This window comes from Cetorhinus maximus, chromosome 13 (genome assembly GCF_964194155.1).
Source record: "Cetorhinus maximus chromosome 13, sCetMax3.hap1.1, whole genome shotgun sequence".
Classification (NCBI taxonomy): Eukaryota; Metazoa; Chordata; class Chondrichthyes; order Lamniformes; family Cetorhinidae; genus Cetorhinus; species Cetorhinus maximus.
In genome coordinates, this window is record NC_135891.1 from 115,655,907 (window position 1) to 115,673,652 (window position 17,746).

General features: G+C 48.3%; 1 protein-coding gene across 2 annotated transcripts in view; it reads left to right on the forward strand.

Moving 5' to 3' along the window:
• The first annotated feature begins 8,506 nt into the window (after nucleotides 1–8,506).
• LOC144688991 (N-acetyllactosaminide beta-1,3-N-acetylglucosaminyltransferase 3-like) overlaps nucleotides 8,507–17,746 on the forward strand; it is a 113,151-nt gene continuing 103,911 nt past the window's right edge. For both annotated transcript variants that reach the window (XR_013578532.1, XM_078556078.1), the window contains exon 1: nucleotides 8,507–8,747. The gene's annotated coding sequence lies outside the window, so the exon portion shown is untranslated. The remainder of the gene's footprint in view (nucleotides 8,748–17,746) is intronic.

The window sequence follows — 17,746 nt, forward strand, 5'->3', positions numbered from 1 at the left end:
GAGAGCACAGCATGCAGTCCAGTGGGTAAAGCTGCTGCCAATTGGTCAGGTGGAGTGGGGCAGAGGCGAATGGGCTTTCGGGCAGTTGTGCGGGGCACTAAGCTCTGGCCTTCAAAGTGGTGGCCAACACTCTCTGGCATGCATTAAGAGGCCTTCAGGCTTAACCAAGAGAGGTTCTTAGTATAGCCAAGCTGACTCACGCATCTCTCTCTTTCATCCTGAAGGAGGAAAACATTAGGAGCATGGAGCTTAGTGACCTAGCCTCATGGTGTACAGAGAGTGGAGACGAAGGAGAAGAGAGTGACGGAGGTGCCTGGCTGGGCAGAGGGAGGAGCTGCACCCTCTGGAAGAAGGGGCAGCTGGGGCTCCCGTACACATCGCTGAAGAGCCACAGCGAGTGTCGCTGGTCAGCACCTAGCGACACCCAGGGTCTATAGACACTGCCTTTCATTCCTGCAGATGACCGAGAACCAGTGTCACTGAAGACTGTGCACATCTAGAGAACTGGTCGGTCACATCTGTCAGCTGTTACAGGATTTGGCACCACGGGGACATGGATGGCATCCACTGCCAATGCCTGTGAAAATGACCATGGCTCTCAATTTTTACGCCAGTGGCTCCTTTCAGGGCTCCACAGGCAACCTCTGTGGGGTATCGGTAGCCTCCACCCACAAATGCATCCATGAAGTCACGGATGCCATCTACACGAAGGCACACAACTTTGTGCATTTCACATGGGACCAGGAAAGCCAGGATGCAAAAGTGCTGGGATTTTCCCAGATCTCAGGATTTCCACAGGTGCATGGTGCCAGTGATCGCACTCAGGTGGCGCTAGGATCTCTGTGGCAATGATGGTCACATGGAGGCGATGAGGCCCTCGCACTGGCCAGATGAGGCAGGCGCGCTCAGGAGGCCCTCTTAGCTGCTGGATTTGTGGAGGATGATGACGACATGCAGTGAGACACCATCGATCCTCACATCGCACCTGTGAACATTCGACTCCAGTGACGGCAGTGCACATACCCTCTGTGATAATGCTCCTGTCATGGAGACGCAGTGGAGGCCCTAATAGTTGCTCGATTCCAGGAGGATGTTGCCGATATGCAGTGTGAACACTCCATAGACTCACACAGCCTCTGTCTATGTGTCTCCTGTCTGGCCGAGGGCAGCTCGCTTGCGCCCTGTGATCAGGGTAATATCACAGAGGCACAGCCGTGAAACTTTAAATGAACCTGGTCCTTTGTCAGCCTTCAGCACCTGACCCCTTCAAGTGCACAGTGTCACAGGTCACAGATGCTGACAAGATGGGGGCCCAGCCCCACCTTAAAGGTGCTGAGAGCACACAGAGAGAATGACGGAACTCTGTGACGCCTGCCCACAGCATTCTGGCAGCAATGACCAGCACCATCGAGGAGCAGGCAGCACTAATGTTTCCAGTGTGAGGCCGGACATCACCTTGGCCTGAAGGCTGCACAGAGCACAGGGAAGAGACCCTGGACCGAGACACCTGATTTTAACTTGTGCAGAAAGGTTTCACATCCCAGTGACACGAACACTGTTCATCAGAACAAGGAGCCTTGGAAAGGAAGACATTCTTAGGGGCTATTGACGATAGTGAACACTATGAACAAGAGATTAACACCCGTGCCCAGGCTGTGCAGCTAATTCTGCCCTAAACCTGCCCTTTTTGCAGCCTTGTGGAGTCCGTGGACCATGTTTATATCGGGTGTTGTAGGCTGCACTCCCTTTTCAGTTATCTAAAAAACCTTTTATTACTGTTTTGTTTGCAATTCAGTCCCACGCTCCTGACCTACGGACACCCGGTGCGGAGGGGGGGGCCGGGAGGGAGGAGGACCTCCTCATGAACCTGCTCCTGGGCCTGGCCATGTTGGCCATTAACAGGTCCAGGCAGCGGGCGATCGACGGGGGAGTCCCGCCCGATTGTTTGGCCCTTTTCCGCGGCTACGTTCGCGGCCGGGTGTCCCTGGAGAAGGAGCATGCGGTGTCTGCTGGCACCGTCGAGGCCTTCCATGCCCGGTGGGCACCGGGGGGACTGGGGTGCTTTATCGACCCCTTTAATCACATTTTGGTTTGGTGTTTGTAAGCTTTCTTTAATATTTGTTTTTGGTTTTACAGCTGACCTGACTTAGGGGCTGTATTTCCTTTATCCCTTATTTTGTTAATTTACTTTATTTGGTTGACGCTAAAAGAGTTAATTCTGCCCTAAACCTGTCCTTTTTGCGGCCTTGTGGAGTCCGTGGACCATGTTTATATCGGGTGTTGTAGGCTGCACTCCCTTTTCACTTATTTAAAAAAACCTTTTATTACTGTTTTGTTTGTTCTTCAGTCCCTCGCTCCTGACCTACGGACACCCGGTACGAAGGGGGGGCCGGGAGGGAGGAGGACCTCCTCGTGAACCTGCTCCTGGGCCTGGCCATGTTGGCCATTAACAGGTCCGGGAAGTGGGCAATCGAGGGGGTTCGTTCGACCCGAGTGTCTGCCCCTCTTCCGCGGCTACGTTCGCGGCCAGGTGTCCCTGGAGAGGGAGCACGCGGTCTGTTGGCACCGTCGAGGCCTTCCATGCCCGGTGGGCACCGGGGAGGGGCTGGGGTGCTTTATCGACCCCCTTAATCACATTTTGGTTTGATGTTTGTAAGTTTCCTTTAAAATTTGTCTTTGGTTTGATAGTTCCCTAATTTAGGGGCTGTGTTTACTTTGTCCCTGATTTTGTTAATTTAGTTTATTTGGTGGACTCTAAAAGAGTTAATTCTTTTTAACTTTCCTAACCCTGCCGATATATCTTGGTGCTTCCCCCAACATCCATAGCGGAGGTGGAGGCAGCCTCCTGACTGCTGTGCCCTGTCTGTGATTGCCTTGGTGGGCGTCCTCTGGAGGGCCAAGAACTGCCCTGGCCTGATTTTGGGGTCCTGCTTTATCGACCCTCTTAGTCACATTTTGGTTTGATGTTTGTAAATTTTCTTTAAACTTTGTCTTGCAGTGGCACCCTCCTCTGCCTGTGGAGCTGGAGCTGCTGGAGTCACAGGAAGGGGGGACTCGGATGGGCTGGACACTCTCGGAGTCACCTGGGAGGATGTGCACCTGCTGATCTCCTCCTCTCTATGGGTGCCCGAGGGACCCTGGCTGACTCTTTGACGAGAAGGGGAAGCTAGAGTGAGATCAAGCTGCCTTGCACCCCTCTCACATTGACACTGCTGGAGGCCAACTATGGCATCAACAATGGAGTTCAGTCCACGCAGCAGTGCAGGAACCGATGTCCTGGACCAAGGTCTTCATGGCTGCCGCCATCCTACCAGCATTGAGCTTGGTGCGTTGGTATGCTGGCACTATCACCTCAGACTGAAGACGGATAGACTCCTCCATGGTGCCTTGCAATCTGAGGAGTGCAGCGGACATCCCTTCTTGATGTTCCCGAGCTTGCCTTTGCAGCTCCAGCAACCGAGGTATGACCGAGTCCAGAGGCTCATCATCTGACTCAGACTCAGCAGATTTCTGGCCTCCAGCAGTCCTCCGAGTGCCAAAGACCTGGGAAATCCCTGCTGTGGATCAGACAGTGTGATGTGCTCACCAGATTGTGATCCCGAGGCTATTTTAAAGCTAGGTCCCACTGAGGTGTGTCTCTGTGCTGGTGGAGGGTGTGGGTGAGCGCTGTGATGGGACTTCAGGGAGGGTGCCTTCAGATTTCTTTTCAGAGGTGTCTTCGGGGCTTGTTTGGAGGACCTGGGTCATGGATCTGTCGGCTGTCTTCCAGATGTGCCTGCGAAATCAAGGAGAGATAATTAGTGCATGGCAGGGGACTGTGAAACAGGGGAAGTGACACACAGCATGGTAGTTTGATGGATGTTGTACTGCTGGATCCTCACTCTTTGCTGGCCAGCTGGATGACTCTATTTTCAAAGTCTGTGAGGACCTTGATTTCAGGCATTCCTCCACTGGTCTGTGACCTCTCCCTTTTGTTGTGCACCAACTTGTCCTCCATGAACACAGATGAGGGGAATGTAAGCAGGACACCTGCCAGGTAAGGTGATAGGTATGCCTGGCCTATGTGGTTGGTGATTGGTCCCATGGATAGGATGAGGACAATGACAGTGAGTGTGAGAGAGTGAATGGTGATGTCCCTTGAACTGGCAGTGAGTGAGATCCCTGTGGATGTGTGATGGGTTTGTGAGTGTCTGAGCTGGAAGTGATGAGAAGAGTGACTTCTCATCACTTCCAGCTCAGACACTCACAAACCCATCACACATCCACAGGGATCTCACTCACTGCCAGTTCAAGGGACATCACCCTGGCAGAAGGGAAGAGATCATCCATCCTCTTGTGGCACTGGATGGCTGTCCTCTTTTGCAGGGTGTAGACACTGACCACCGCTGCACTGTCTCCCAAGCCAGATTGGTGATGTAGCTGGCCCTCTTGCGGTCAGAGCAGGGGGTAGAGGACATCATGGCGGGCCTCCACAGCATCCAAAAGGCGCTCAAGGGATGTGTCATTGAATTGCGGGGCTGAAGTCTTCTTGTCTTTCGGGGCCATGTCTTCTGTGCAGCGGTCCTGGGCTGGAAGCGCTGAGAAGTGTCCGCACGGCTTCACTTGAAATGTGGCGCCCGGCCTGATGAAGCGGCGAAGTGATGGCACGGCAGGTGAATGAGAGCCCGCCCGCTATCGGAACGGCATGTTTCCCGGGAATGCATAATTAATGAGGCAGCACTCATTAATTTGTTGTCAAACTAATAAATGTTTAATTTAGTTTTATATTGAAAACCTCCAGAGGCCTGGTGGTTTTATTCCTGAATTCAGAGCTGCATCTCAAACATACCAATTGGAAAAACTCGCCATTGAAGCCGGCAGGAATAATGTTCTTTTTCCCGCCTGCGACCGCGCTTAGTGCAAACGCGGGACGATTCCGCCCAAAAAGTATTTTACTACCTTTCATAACCTGATAAGTATTTTTTAATTAGGCTTGGTTAACTGAAATATTTAACATGGCTTTGAAGTGTAGATGTTTGTTTTTCTTCATTCCTCTTAATTAGATGTGGGGCTGTGGACCTTGTAGCCAGGCATTCCATATCATGAAAAAGTCTTGTTTCCTGTCACACTCTCTAACGGTTCTTTCTTATGCAAGACAGCTGGCAGCCATACAGTTTACTTTAAAAAACGGTCTTTTGGCCTTGCAAAGCAAGCCAGTAAAATTTGGTGAATTTTTGAGTTTGGTCAAGTGTCAAGGAGATATAATAACGTCTATAATGTTATTGGAAATTATTTTAAAATAGGGTTTAGTGGTGTCCTGTGTCTGTGTGTGTGTGTGTCTCAATTGGATTAAAGCCAGCTGGTCTAGAGGCTTTGATGTATGGCAGAGAAGTAGGTTTGAAGTGTTAATTAGGTAAGCATGGGGGCAATTCGCATTTTTTCTAAAAACAAACTAGCGTAGCTTGGATTCAAAGAGAGATGAAGCTCAGAAACAGCGTGTTTGTTTATTTATCCCAAGGATTACTAATAAAGTGGGTGTTATGAAAGGAGTCAGATTAATTTGGGGATTTTTTGTAGTTACTTCTTATGACACAGCAGTTAGTAAAGGCTGTGTTGTTTAAATCCCAGAGGGAAATTGAACAACTATCATAACCTATATTTCCAATTGGTATGTTTCAGATGCAGCTCTGAATTCAGGAATAAAACCACCAGGCCTCAAGAGGTTTTCAATATAAAACTAAATTAAACATTTATTAATTTGACAACAAATTAAACACATATACATGCCTACAAATTACTACCATAATAAATTTTAAACAAATCCCCAAATTAATCACTCTCAGATAAACCTTCACTGAGGCACCAATAACCCCTAGGCTTTAAACAGGTACCAGGCAAAGCACATTTGACCTTACGAATTCAAAATGAGGTTCCTTGCAATTTTGTTCCTTTGCAGACACAGTCGTAGGCTTATAGGCTGGTCAGATCCTAAATGCCTCTGACTTATACACACAATCTCCTTTGTTTATACCTAGCTTCCCCTTTGAATGTAAATTTTCCATTCTATTACTAGGTTTTAAAATTTTTCCTCTCCTAACAATAATCATTTCATTCCACCAATTTTATTAGTAATATGAACACATTGCTTGGCATCTCCCAGCTAGGTGCAAGATTTTACTCCCACTCTTGAATACTTTATTTAACAAATGCAAATTTACACTTTACCTTCTACTCCTTATGTTTATCTAATTAACACCTAAAAACTACTCTACATCAAAGCACCCAGACTAGCTGGCTTTAATCTAATTAAGTCACATACAGACACACACATAGACACCGAGTCTACTACAATTCCGATTTTAAAATAATTTCCAATAGCATTATAGACATTAATATCTCTTCATGACATTATTATAGTGGTAATTTTGTAGACATATGCATTTGCTTACAATCTTTCTTGCATTAGTAAATGCTTAATTTAGTCTTGGTCTTATTACTACTGAATTCAAAGCCTGCATCTTGTAACATACAAATTGCAAAATTGGTTATGACAGTTGTTTCAAGTTTGCCTCTGGGATTTGAACAGCTCAGCATTTACCATTGGCTGTGTCAGAATATAAATTCTATTAAACATGTATTTTTAAACCGTTCCAACTGATTAAAAACTTAGTGCTCTGTTGGATCTGCATCCTGCTTCACAGGAAGGGTCACAAAATAGCTTATAAAGACACCTGCTCAGCCTCTGATAAAACTGACAGCCCAAAATTTCTCCAAATGCCAGGTAAGGGCTGACTCATGGATTTGGCATGCTGACTGACTGTGATGTTGGTCTGTACAGATCCCAAACCCATTTGTGGAGCTGTCCTCTTACATCCCGAGACCCCAAAGCAGGTCACAGCTTTGTTTTTTGTCAACGATTCTCTGGATCGTGGGAATCGCTGGTAAGATGGGTTTTTATTGCCGATGCCCAAAGCACCCTGGAGAATGTGGTAAAACCTGAGGCAATTGCTGTCGCTTGTGGTGAAGGTGCTCCCACAGGGCTGATCGGGAGGGTGCTCCATGCTTTTGACCCAGCGTTGATGAAGGGATGGGATAGCCCATACATGTCCAGATTGGGATGGCGTGTGACCCAGGGGAGATTGTGACCAAAAATGAGGAATGATCTGATCATTATGGGCAAAATTTCCCCCCCCCGTCAGGTGTGGGGTGGTGGGGGGGGTGTGGCAAAGAGCGGGAGCGGGCATGAGCGGGCGGGTTCCCAATCGGCGTCCCCAATTGAGGGCATGCTGCCATTTTACATGGGCAGGCCACTTGAGGCCCGCCCAGCTTGATGTCCGCCAGGAAGCCCTACGTGCTGCCTGTGCGGGGGAGGGAGGGGGGGGGAATTCCCTCAGCCAGGAGTGCTCTCTTTCACGCAAGTGCGCGAAATAGTGCACAGATCTCCCTGAGGCTAAGTGCTGCCTCAGGGAGATCGGCTCAGGTTTTCAACTTTTAATAAATGAATTAAAAAATTTCCCTGCCATGTCCTCTCATGTGATACTGTCACATGAGTTGGGACATGTCCATAACTTTTATGTAAACCTTTCATTAAAATTTAAATACCCTCATGAAACCTCATCCCGCCCGTGGATGAGGTTTCATGTTTATCCACGAGCCGGCCTGGGCTCCCGGCCTGCCCGCCAGCCTTAAGATTGGACAGGCAGGACCTTTAATGAGCTGAATTGGTTTTCTAATGGCCTTAATAGGCCGTTGACAGGTCAGCGGGCGTGCATTTGACCCGGCCGCGCTCCCGCCGACCTGAAAATGGAAATGACGCGGGGTGACATCGGGAGTTCCACCCTTTGTCACCCCGCGTCGGCGAGCAGGCCCCATCCCCCCCCTCACTGACTGGGAGATCCTGCCCTATCTAAAGATGCCAGGAGGACAGACAGACGTCAAAATAAATTCCTTCTCGGATGCAGCTTTTAGTCTTTATTACAAATAGTGTTTATCATGGATCTCTGATGTTACATAGAACATTTTAATCTACATTGACAACTTAAAGTGACATTCCTCAAGCTACCAGGTCTTTAGGTTTCCTCAGCAACCACGTTTATTGGACCTAAGGTGCTTTTTAAATGCAGTTTTGAGCACAGGAAATAATGGTTTTCCTGTCTTCCTACATCTCTCAGAGACAGAAACAAATGTTAAAATTAGAACCATAGAATGTAACAGCACAAAAAGAAACCACTTGGTCTGTTGTGTCCAGGCCTGTGCTAGCTCTTTTGAAGAGTATTCAATAAGCCCCACTGTCTTGGGGCAATAAAACTATTCAAATCTCAGCAAAAAATATTTTCTCTCCCTACCACTCATCTTTCTCGCCGCCCGTTTAGAAGAGTTTGCTTATGTATGCCCTCCTTGCTTCCCAACTATCAACCAACATATGCTTTGGCTTACTAATGAAAGTAAAAAAGGGTTTTAGTTAGCTCTAGTGATCAGACTTTTAACCAGTCACGCAGCAGGACGGTGTTGATCAGCATTATCACAGCCCACAGATCTCAGCTTCCTTGAACTGATGTTTCAGGACAAAGTTGGTGAATTTTGAATGCCTGTGTGTAGAGAGGACATGACGTGATCCAGCTAGTTCCCTCATCTCGTGTTATGTTACATTACTGTGTACGGGTCGAGTTGCTTGCTGCTAACTAGAGCAGCAATTTCTTCTGTTTGTGAGCATTGAAAATACCAGTTGGAATTGGATCTGTTGAACGTGCAATGCCTGTGACCCAAAGGTAAGAGTTTTCAGTCTATTGAAGCAGCAAGCACAGTGAATCTCGAGGAAACACAGTCAGAAACAACCGTTGTTCAGTGGAAAGCCCCACAGATCAGGTTTGATGCTCTGCTCTTTGCAGAGTTTCGCAGGGCCAGTGGAATAGCAAACTCTAAATGCTGCTGCCCACACCGTTGTTTTGCGGGAGGGGCTCCACTTCTGGGATGAGTGTGCTAGCGTGTGTGTGTGTGTGTGTGTGTGTGTGCATGTGCACAAGAGAGAGAGATTGTGTGAGTATGTGTGTGAGATTGTGCGCGCGTGTGAGATTGCGCGCGTGTGTGAGATTGCGCGCGCGTGTGAGATTGTGCGCGTGTGAGATTGTGTGCGCGTGTGAGATTGTGCGCGCGTGTGAGATTGTGCGCATGTGAGATTGTGCGCGCGTGTGAGATTGTGCGCGCATGTGAGATTGTGCGCGCGTGTGTGATTGTGTGCGCGTGTGAGATTGTGTGCGTGTGTGAGATTGTGCGTGTGTGAGAGATTGTGTGATTGCGTGAGCGTGACTGTGTGCGCGTGAGTGTGTGCATGTGAGTGAGAGTACATCAGTGTGTGTGTGCAAGCGAGTGTATGTGTGTGTGTGTGTCTGTGTGTGAATGCGTGTGAGTGTGTGTGTGTGTGAGTGCATATGAGTGTGTGTGAGAGTGCGTGACTGCGTGTGCGCGAGCGTGAGTGCGTGAGTACATCAGTGCATGTGTGTGCAAGTGAGTGTAAGTATGTGTGAGTGTGTGTGCAAGTGCGTGTAAGTATGTCTGTGTGTGAATGCGTGTGAGTGTAAGTGCGTGTGTCTGTCTCTGTGTGTGTCTCTGTGTCTGTGTGTGTGTGCGTGAGTGCATATGAGCATGTGTGACTGTGTGAGTGTGTGCAAGAGAGTGCGAGTGCGTGAGTATGTCAGTGCGTGTGTGCAAGCGAGTGTATGTGTGTCAATGCGTGTGTGAGTGTCAGTGTGTGTGTCACATATATATATTTATATAATATATAAATACATACAGAGGTGAGAAGAGGTGACATTGCACTTTGATATCCTGCACCATAAACAGTTCACTGGCTCTCTTCCAATTGTGGCATCAATAACAATCAAAGGGAAGGAAAAGAAACAAAAGAATTCAACGCCACAGAGCAACTTGCATTCATATGAGGCCTTTAACATAGTGAAACAGCCATGGTGCTTATCAAACAAAATCTGACACTGAGCCATGTAGAAGTATTAGGACAGGCGGCTGAAAGCTTGGTCAAAGAGATAGGTTTTAAGGAGAGTCTTAAAGGAGGAAAAGAGAGGAAGAGATTGAGGCAGAGATGTGCATGGACAGTCCAGAGCTTGGGGCCTTGACAGCTGAAGACACAACCTCCAATAGGAGAGCGATTAAAATCAGGGATGCACAGAATTGAGGAAGCGCAGATATCTTGGAATGTTATAGGGCTGGAGGAGGTTACAGAGATAGGGAGGAATTAGACAGTGGAGGGATTTGAACAAAAGGAAGAGAATTTAAAAATTGAGACATTGCTAGCCAAGTAGCCCATGTAGGTCAGAGCACAGGGCTGGTGGGTGGATGGGTCTTGGTGCGAGTTCAGATACAGGCAGCAGAGTTTTGGATGAGCTCCACTTTACAAACGGTGGTTTAGTGAGACTTGCCATTTATATAGCTGCCTTCATGAACTCAGGACGCCCCAAAGTGCTTTACAACCAACGATGTACTTTTTGAAGTGTAGACACTGTTGTAATGTAGCAAACATGGCATCCAATTTGCACATAGCAAGCTCCCACAAATTGCAATATGACAATGACCAGGTTATATGTTTTAATCGTGTTGACTGGGGGATAAATATCTATAGGGTGGCCCATGGCTGCTCACACACCCAGGCAGGCAGGGGGGGGCTTCAGGCCTACTTGCAGCACTAAAACCCCAACCTTCACTGGGTGCCCACTTCCAAGCACCAAAGCCAACCTGCTGCTGCTTGCGGCAATTGGCAAGCTGACTGAAAAATCCCAGTAGGCCTCCTGTAAGTGGCCATTTAGGCTCTCAATGAGCCTAAATGTCTGCCTGCTATGTGTGGGCAGGTAGTCCTGTTGGGCCCAAACCCGCCGTGACAAAAAAATGGCTGGCACCAAGGATGTGGTTGAGAAACTGGCACTCTGGCTGCTGCCATTATTTTCTGGCACTGTCCACTTCCATTCTCCATACTTGCACTGGAGGCGATGCAGTAAATGTTCACCAAATTGGTCTCTGGAATGAGGATGTTGTCCTATGATGACAGGCTGAGTAAATTAGGTCAATATTCTTTGAAGTTTAGAGGAATGAGAGGTGATCTCATTGAAACAGAAAAGATTCTGAAGGGGCTTGACAGAGTAGACACTGGGATAGTTTCCACTGGTCGGGGAATCTAAAACACGGGGACACAGTCTCAGGATAAGGGACCGATCATTTAGCACTGAGATGAGGAGAAATTACTTCACTCAAAGGGTTTGAATCTTTGGAATTCTCTACCCAATAGGGTTGTGCATGCTCCATCAATCAATATATTTAAGGCTGAGATAGACAAATATTTGGTCTCTTCAGGGATATGGGGAGCAACGGGAAAATGGAATTGAAGCCCTAAGATCAGCCACGATTGTACTGAATGGTGAAGCAGGCTTGAAGGGCCATATCCTCTACTCCTGCTCTTAGATCTTGTGTTCTCGACCCCAGTGGGTCCTGAAATCCTGCCCATTGTTTTAAAGGCAATTTCCAACTTATCTCAGTGTAGCAACCGGGGGTTTCACTTCCTCCAGTTTCTTGCCACTGAAGAGAATTTTGTTGAAAGAGAATCAGGGCCAATCAGAAACGGCTTGTGGCCCAGGCTGAGCAGAGCCAGTTAAACCCACTTCCTGTCCAAAATTCAGGTAAGCTCTACATTAACAGGATGGAAACCGCTGATAGCGACAGCTGGTCTTTTGGGATTTTAATTGCCCGATGCTTTCTGGATATTCGCCAGAGTCTGCGGTTGACAATGTGTCGAAGGGCACAGAGAGAGGTGAAAGTGAATAGACACTTCATTACCTGAATAACCATCAGTCAAAAGGCCATTTCCCCCCTATGTCCAATATTTTTCTAGCTAATAAACAAATGTTCAAAGGTTTTCTTAAACCGAGTTATTTTTATTGACCCTATGGATGGAATTTTCCGGATTCATTGAGGCTGGGGAACAAAGGCAGTCTGGACCCACAAATTACGAGGCTGGTTTCCTGACCCCATTCATGGCATTGGCCATTTTCACCAACATGATTTCGAGGCCCAGCAAAAGATGGACAGGCAATTAGGGTTATTAAGAGCCTTGTTAACTAGGAATCTTCCAGTTGGCCTCTAGTTTTCTGAGACAACAGGGGGCAGTTTAACTGCTTGGAGATGGGCTCCCAGCAGTAGACTGGCAGCACTCCAAATAGGACTACAGGCATTCCCTCTCTGCCTGCCTAAATGCAAGTACAGCCCTGTGGAGGGACTATCTGCCACCCCTACCTCGCACAGTAGTGGCCTGGCTGATTCCTGTATTTTTTATTTCAATTTTGAAAAAAGTTGCACCTTCTTGTGCACTTTACTGTAGCCAGTGAGCCTCTTAAGTTGGAAGGCCTCTGATTGGCCCTCCATCTTCATGAGCCTGCCTATCACCCCTAATTGTTCAGAGAACCTGTTTCCATGCCTCTGTCAAAATTCCAATGAACTTCCCTGCTGGGAGCTGGTTCAGGACCCAGAAATAGTCCTGGTTCCTGTTTCTGGGCCCCTGAGGAAAAAAGTCAGCCCTATGACAGTTTTTCTCCCAGAGTTCCTGCAGGAACAATCCTGGAGGGTTAGCAGCCCTACTTTCTATTAGTGGCTGGGCCTTTAGTGGTCAAGTCCCTGCATACTGTGTTTCCTTTTTCAAGCTTCACCATCTCTTTGACTCCCTTGTGTCCTTTAAGATCCTCCTTAAATCCTGTCTCTTTGATCAAGATTTTGGTCACCCACCACCCCCATCCCTCCACCTCCACTACTTTGGCTCAACTTGTGATTCTCTTGACCTTGCTTTGAAGCATTTTTAATTCATATTCCTGAGTCACAATCCAGGAACTCCCTCCCTAACAGCACTGTGCACGTACGTACTTGTTATTGGCTATCCCTTGCTAGTGAGGATGATTGTTTCTCATGAGTCTGAAGATGACCGATACGCCATCAGGATCCGCAGATTTTATCTGGGCATTTGTTGTCATGTGGGATGTCTGACTGTGTATTATCAGTTCAGATCGTGGCATGTTCTTTTCACCACTTCAGTTTTTCTTCTTCATTTTGTCGTTGTTGGGTCTCAAAATGTTGGGATCCTTCTCACAGACTCTGCCACCATCTGGTTTGGTCCAAGGAGTTGGTCTCCCAGGAGTTGATGTCATGTTGGCTTTCAGCACATTCTTGAAGCGCTTCCTCTGTCCTCCTCTGGTGGGTCTATCCTGACTGAGCTGGGAGAAGAAGACCTGGTTTGAGAGCCTGGTATCTGACATTTGAACTACATGACCAACCTACCTTCATTCAGAGGGTGGTGAACTTGTGGAATTCTCTACCACAGAGGGCTTTGGAGGCCAAGTCACTGAATATATTTAAGAAGGAAATAGATAGATTTCTAGGCTCTAAAGGTGTCAAGGAGTATGTGGAGAGAGCGGGAGTATGTCGTTGAGATAGAGGATCAACCATGATCATATTGAATGGTGGAACAGGCTTGAAGGGCTGAATGGCCTACTCCTGCTCCTATTGTCTATGTTTCTAACAAAGCTACACAACATGCAACGGTTGAAGAAGGCAGCCTACCACCACCTTATCAAACGCAATTAGAGATGGACAGTAAATGCTGGCTTTGCCAGTGTTGCCCACATCCTATAATGAATAAAAAGAAATCACTTAAAGAAGTTTAATTACTTGGAGATGGTCACCCAGCAGTATTTCCACACGTCATTTCAGGACTCATTGGTGTCTCCAAGGCCCCGAGGATTCGGACCGTGTGGACCCATCCAGGTATCAGACAGCCTTCCCTTACCCTGGTAATGGGGATTGTGGTCTCTGCTGGAGGCACCTCCTCTGAGGAGGGAGAGAGGGGCAGAAGGGAGAGGAGGCCACGGGTCCCGGTGCAACTTCCAGGGGAGCGACCTGTGGGAGGAGAGTCGCAGGCACAAAGGGCGCAGGGCCAGCAGGAAGTCCAAGGCAGAAGGGGCCGCAGAAGATGCCACTATCCTGCTGCCAGAATTTACAGGCAGCAATGCAGCTACCTCAATATGTCTGAGGTACAATGCCAAAGGAGGCTCCGCCTCTCAAGGGAGACAGTGACCTCCATTTGTCAGATGTTTGGCCCTGAGATCAGCTCTGGCTGTGTGGGTGGACACCCCAGGCCAGTGGCTCTGAAGGTCACAGTGGCCCTCAACATCTATGCCTCTGGCACTTTCCAGAGGTCAGTGGGGGATCTGTGTGGAGTGTCCCAATCAGCTGTCCACAGTTGCGTCAAGCTGGTGACAGAAGCTCTGTTCAGGCAGGTAATGACCTTTGTTCTTTACCGTATGGACGAGGCCAGCCAGGCTGAGCGAGCCAGAGGGTTTGCAGCAATTGCTGGGTTCCCCTCGGTCCAGGTGGCCATCAAGGCACCAGAGGGTCAGCCGGGTGCCTTTGTCAACAGGAAGGGATTCCATTCCATGAAGGTGCAGATAGTGTGTGATCACAGGATGCAGATTCTGCAAGTCTGTACAAGGTACCCTGGCAGCTCCCATGACGCATACATCCTGAGACACTCCCAGGTGCCGAGGCTCTTCAGTGTTCCAGCCCAACTGGATGGGTGGCTGCTGGGTGCCAAGAGCTATCCTTGAAAAGGTGGCTCATGACGTCTCTCCGCCACCCAAGAGCAGAGGTAGAGCAGTGGTATAACAGGAGCCTTGCCTCCACAAGGGCAGTGGTAGAGAGGACCATAGATCTTCTGAAGGTGCGCTTCCGATGCCTGGATCATTCAGGGGGAGCACTACAATACCCCCTGGAGCAGGTGTCACTGATAGTGGTTACATGTTGCGCTCTCCACAATCTGGCACTGGCAAGGGGGGGAACCCACTGGAGGAAGAGGATCTTGATGCAGCTCTACAGGCCACAGAGGATGAATCCAATTGTGAGTCAGAAGAGGAGCACGATGAGGAGAATGCTGAGGATGTGGAGCCAGACCTTAGTAACCTCCAGGGAGGCAGGGACACCAGGGACGTCTTGATCCAACGCTTCTTCAGCTAGGCTACCAAATAAGCGTTACCACCTCATGCCAGGACTGAAGCCACCATCCTGGATCTTAGAAAAGACCCTTTCCTTTACCCCCAAGATATACTTAGTGCCTGTGCAATGAAGATTTGTGCCACCCACATCCAGCATTACATACTGGCATACCCTGCACCTACAAAACAACTGAAGCGTACTCAGTCCAATAACACAAAAACAAATGTAATATAATGTTGGCACTCTGTCATGAAGCTATTAATGTATATAATACAAATGTTTTTCTTTTAAACTAGAGGTTTAGTCTGTTGATGTGTCTTAATTGGATTAAAGCCAGCCAGTCTGGGTGTTTTGATGTGTACTAGTTTTGACATGTGGGAGAGAAAGAGTGTATTTGTATTTTTTGAATACAGCACTCAAGAAATGGGGTGAAAACTGACACCTATCCAGCAGATACCAAGCAATATGTTTATATTACTAATAAAATTAGTACTATGAAAGGGATTAAACCTTAGTGAGGCCACAGCTGGAGTAGTGTGTGCAGTTCTGGTCGCCACATTATAGGAAGGATGTGATTGCACTGGAGGGGGTGCAGAGGAGATTCACCAGGATGTTGCCTGGGATGAAACATTTAAGTTATGAAGAGAGGTTGGATAGACTTGGGTTGTTTTCGTCGGAGCAGAGAAGACTGAGGGGCGACCTGATCAAGGTGTACAAGATTATGAGGGGCACGGACAGGGTGGATAGGGAGCAGCTGTTCCCCTTAGTTGAAGGGTCAGTCACAAGGGGGCATAAGTTCAAGGTGAGGGGCAGGAGGTTTAGGGGGGATGTGAGGAAAAACTTTTTTACCCAGAGGGTGGTGACGGTCTGGAATGCACTGCCTGGGAGGGTGGTGGAGGCGGGTTGCCTCACATCCTTTAAAAAGTACCTGGATGAGCACTTGGCACGTCATAACATTCAAGGCTATGGGCCAAGTGCTGGTAAATGGGATTTGGTAAGTAGGTCAGGTGTTTCTCACGTGTTGGTGCAGACTCGATGGGCCGAAGAGCCTCTTCTGCACTGTGATTCTGTGAGTCTGATTTTATTGTTAGAGAGGTTTAGTTCAGAGTGGTTGGTGATACAATGAGAATTTACATTCAATGGGATGTGCTAGCTATAACAAGACAGCGTTTTGTGTGTGTAGGGCAGAGGCAATGTGAGATCAAAAGTAGCTGTGAGCCTCCAACTGTCCCTACAGGAACCAAAGTGAAAAGAACCTCATTTTGAATTTGTAAGGTAAAAATGCTTTGCCTGGTGTCTGGTTAAGTCTATGAGTTGCTGTTGCCTTAGTGGAGATTAGTTTGGGAATTTGTTATAAGTTATGATCGTAGTAATTTATAGCCATGTGTATATATTTAACTTGTGTAAATTAAAAGGTTTCATTTAACTTAATATAAAGCCTCTTGAGAACTGATGACCTGATTCCTGAATTTAGAGTTGCATCTCAAACATATCACTTAAAATTATAGGTTATGACAGTTGTTTAAAGTTTCCCTCTGGGATTTTTAAATAGCTCAGCTTTACCAACTGCACGGTCATAACAACTCTCAGATTATGAACAGAACAATATTAGGTGTTGATGGCCACACCATTAAAAAAAGGAAAAAAAATGGGAGAACAGAAGATCACCCGTGACTAGTCCCTCTTGCGCTTAAAACTTACATTTACGGGTGCTACGTCTGGATGCTCCCCCTTCGCTGGCACCGGTATTGGATCAGCCTGCTGACTCTGCTGTCTTGTTCACCTTGATAACCTTGGCAGTCATCCTCTGGCCAGTGGAGCCTGTGCTGGCCCTGCCTGGGAGAGAGCAGCCAGTGCCATGGCTGGTATCTCCCCAGTCGCTGCAGCCTCATCATTAGAGGAGCTGCTACCATTATCCAGAGCGCCCCGAGAGGAGCCCACAGAGATGACAGGCAGCTTGTGTGCCAATGTGAAGTCGCTGTGGACCTCCCTGCTCACCATTGATGGGTGGGCACCGAGCTGGGATACTGGGTGCCTCATCCATCTCCCACATGGACACTGACCACTTGAGCTCAGTGCCTGTGTGAGGGTTTGCAGGTCTGAGCGCAACCCCAGGAACCCCTGATTCGGTACCTGGAGCTGTCTCTCCGTGAGAGTCGCCACTCTCTCCAGGAGGCATTGTGCTCAGCCATGAGGGTCAACACAGTGCTCATGCTCCACATGGACTCCGCCACAACAGGTATCATGGCACACTTACCCTCAAGGATCTCCGCCAGATCCTCCTGCACACCCCACTTAACATCCAGCATCTGCCGCCTAATGGATGACTCCAGAGGCTCATCATCAGCCTTCGACTGAGCATCGTCCTGGGCACTCTCTGCCTGCACCTCAAGCAAGTGTGAAGTGCCCTCACCAATGTGCACCGAGAGACTAACAGCCAATCTAATGCCCACCGAGGTACTGGTATCTGCGTTGGTGCCTGGTTCAAGGGTGGGTGTGATGCAGGTGCTTCTAGAGCATGATGGTCCTCCGGTGTCAGGGGTAGCTCCTGGAGGTCCTGAGATTGGCTCCTTGGTGGCAGATCTAAGGGAGAATGAGGACATGTCATTAGTTTAAGTCATCACACTGTCACTGTGCATGCCAGGCACCCTGGTGAGACAATGGAGATCAGCATCATGGTGCCATCGTCTTTCAATGATCAGTGAGGAATTCAGTCTGGAGGCTCCCATCA